Here is a 3,585-nt window from a genome sequence, read left to right as displayed (position 1 = left end):
GGACGCGATGGCTGCTTTAATTTCCTTCCAAATCTGCTTGGTTACTCAGAATAAGCTAGATAAACGCCACAGCTATGGAAAATTCAAGACCAGAATCAGGGCACAGTCGTTCATTTAGTAGAAGAGGTCGAGTTCCCCTGATTGGGGGTACCAAAAGCCGATGGCTGTGTCTAACCTCCAAATGACGCTTATAATATGGCTTCTGTCAAATGGAAACATGACGATTTCAGTTGTTTTTTGCTATCCTTTTTTCTACAAAGCAGTCGTAAGTTATGTCAGTCACAGAGCTTGAAACTAGACCGAAAACTCGAATCAAAACGGGCGAAACTCATTTCTTTTGAATAGACTTTCGTTCAACTCCGGGACACCAAATGAAGCTTAAGTATAGTTTCAGAATTCACACCCAGGATCAATAATGTGATAACCTGATTTCATTTCTGTGGACAAGTATTGCAGCACTCTTTCCGTTCCTCAGTCCTTTCGAGTCCATTCCTCGTGATAACTGACAGACTTCATTGGTTTTTTCCTCACCCGAGCGAGCGAAGAACAAAACCAATGACAGGTCGTTTTGGTAATATTTCAATATTGTTTTTGCTCGCCTGAATTTGTTTCCCAATGACAGTGAGTTTGATGTTTCGATGACTTTGTGAAATGGAAAAATCGACTTGGCCCCTCTTGACCCGACTTGTCCAACTCCAACAAACGGTCCTTGTTACCGACTCATTTCGAACCAATGGCAACCCTGGTCAATTAGATTTTGCATTGGAGTAAGTGTATAATAATCGAAACAAGGATCATGAATATTGACCCGGGTTTATTTATCAATTGTGTGAAAACAATCACCTCACGGTTGGAAGGGGTACAATGTAGCACATTTACGTATTATGAACAAGGAACAGCGACCATGACCAAAACACTGGATATCTGAGTGAGTGTCGAGTGTCTGGGAATTGGGGCCAATGGTTTTCGACTTTTGAGGCTCATCTCACTCCTGCTCTCTCGGTGTCTGTCAATCACGATCATCTATCTCTAAAGAGAAGGTAATTATCTCTTTGATGGCTGATTGACTTTAATATTTTCTTGCTTCGAGAGACATTGACGACATCAACAACAACAGCACCAACAGCAACATGAACAACAACGTTTTTGCCCCGACCTAGTGGCTCAATTGACTGACACTGAAGCCATTGAGAAAGATCGAGTGACGAGAAGGGAAAAAATAATCGGTTCTGATCGAAGGCAAGCTCCTCGTGGAATCTTGTTAGCATTGCGGTTTGTATTCCGGCCACAAATGAGTTCTCAAGAGAATTAGCCAGAATACATGGCAGTCAGTCTCTTCATCGCATCGCAGCCCAGTATTATTTGTTCTTTGAGAGCCAGGCACAAAAAAACAGTCAGAGGAACAGCGTTCTTCCACCACTGCAAAATGTGGCACAGTACATCCATGGATATACAGATACATACGAGGAACACACTGCATACACAATGCCCACAAATCCTCGAGTTGAAACAAAAAGTAAGCACAAAAGCGGATCAAGACTGTGTGTATGTACCTACGAGTATATGGCGAGTAGGGAGGAAGAATGACGACGACGGCGTCAACGTTGAGAGGGCAAGAAAAGTTTATGCTTGTGTGTGGGTGTTCCGAGAAAGCCTCAATCATCAATGTAGTCTCGAAAGGGTCTTTGGACACGCCCCTTTGGGCACGCCCTCCCGCCGCGTTCCACTGACTCACTTCACAAAGAGAAGAGAGAGAGAAGGGGGAGAGAGACGAAGGAGAAAGATGTCTTCTTCCCTGGGGAATAATGGAAAAGCCTAGTCTTAGCTGACCAGATTTGGCGGAACAAATCCATTAGGAAAGTGAGGGGGACAAGTTTGGAGCTGAAATTATGGCGGGTCGTGTGGTAGTTGGACCTCAATTTTGGGCCATGATTCGACCGCAAAGTTTAGGCCTCGGAGAGAATGAGAAGGAAAACGATGAAGGAAGATGAATGGACACAATGAAATGTGAAGAGAACATTCGGAACAACGTTCGAGTTAGCTAGCCATCGTGACTACTTCTTTAGAAGTTAGAAGTGCTGCTCGAAGAGCTCACTTCAGGAGAAGGAAGACATCCCGCTGGATGAGAGCGAGATCGCGACGTTTCCAGACAAAAAGAGGTGTTCTCGTTGTTTGAGGGGACCACAAAGGTGTTTCTTCATCATAATTATCATCCTCATCATCATCCCATCTTCCTCCATCATGCCTCAATTCGCAGTCAAATCGGGGATTGTGGCAGGAGAATGTGCGGAAATTAGAGGGTTGAGATTTCGCACTTTCCTTATCTTGTCCATCTCCGATATTTTGGACGCTCTTTCTTTCTTTCTTTCTTCATAATTATCATCCTCATCATCATCCCATCTTCCTCCATCATGCCTCAATTCGCAGTCAAATCGGGGATTGTGGCACGAGAATGTGCGGAAATTAGAGGGTTGAGATTTCGCACTTTCGTTATCTTGTCCATCTCCGATATTTTGGACGCTCTTTCTTTCTTTCTTTCTCTCACTCACCAAGAGTGTTCAAGTCTCTTCTGAGTTCGTGGCTTGTGAATCGCCCGACAATCCAATCACCTCCAAATTGGTTCCGGTCAATTTCAGTGGCGCCAACGATGAAATGCTTGCAAGAAGAACTGTGTTCTGACACTATTCCAACCTCGGCAACTCAAAATTATCCCGAAATAAACTGATAAATTGAGGGAAATAATTGTAACACCTCAAGCCTAGTGTTAATTGACTTGAGCGTTCTAGTCAATAACTCTGTGAAATGCAATTAGTCAAGGAATTTAATAAACGTACTGGGAGGCTGTTCATGTATGATATACGTCGTTATGTTTTTAATAGATTGAGTAAAGCCGTTGTACGTTGCACTCAAATATGAGTTTGACAATCATGGAAAGAGAAATCATTACCGTTTGACGCAATAGTTTTATTTCGGTCAGAACGATAATTGAAGTTCTTAAGCGGCCTTCCTTATCAAACAGAAATAAGTATTACATGCATTTGTTTATTGATAGGGTCTTTTATTCAGCTTCTATGGTTTAAGGTGGTGAACACTAGACGAAGTCTTGGTCTAGGGCGTGTTCTCTCGGCATGGATGATTAATGATGATGTCTTATCATGATCTATGGTTGCTACTCTCTTTGACCCATTTTTATACAAACGTAAATGAAACAATAAGATCTTGAAAAAAGTGGCTCAAACACCGATCACGTAAAAGTTATTTCAAATACATGATACTCAAAAGAATGTTATTCGTCGGGTACATTTCCTAAGTTTCTCATGTGTGTTATCATGATCCAGTCAAAATCTCCGGCCAAATACACCCACGACATCTGACGGCCATTGCTCGAACCCTTGAACCTAAACCAAAAAGAAAAAGGAAGTCTTTTGACTTAAATATGATTTTGAAAGAATCCAAAGAATTCTGAGCTAAATAAAGTACATCAAATTAGTTCAAAATGATAAAAAATGTCTGATTTCTATCATCAAAGTCATATAATATTTCTAATAAATCGTATTCAACCCATTTATTGAGGACGGCGTTCTG

General features: G+C 41.8%; 1 long non-coding RNA gene across 1 annotated transcript; it reads right to left on the bottom strand.

Annotated features, from left to right (window-relative positions):
* Positions 1 to 794: 794 nt before the first annotated feature.
* Positions 795 to 1,843, bottom strand: LOC131885019 (uncharacterized). The gene is made up of 2 exons (XR_009373777.1): positions 1,554 to 1,843; positions 795 to 1,029 (listed from the first exon to the last, which is right to left on the bottom strand). It is a non-coding gene; the product is annotated as an uncharacterized LOC131885019 (long non-coding RNA).
* Between the last annotated feature and the right edge of the window lie 1,742 nt (positions 1,844 to 3,585).

The sequence above is a fragment of the Tigriopus californicus genome, chromosome 8, assembly GCF_007210705.1.
Source record: "Tigriopus californicus strain San Diego chromosome 8, Tcal_SD_v2.1, whole genome shotgun sequence".
NCBI lineage: Eukaryota > Metazoa > Arthropoda > Copepoda > Harpacticoida > Harpacticidae > Tigriopus > Tigriopus californicus.
The sequence above is the reverse complement of the archived record's forward strand: the minus strand, read 5'-3'. Positions and strand labels throughout refer to the sequence as shown.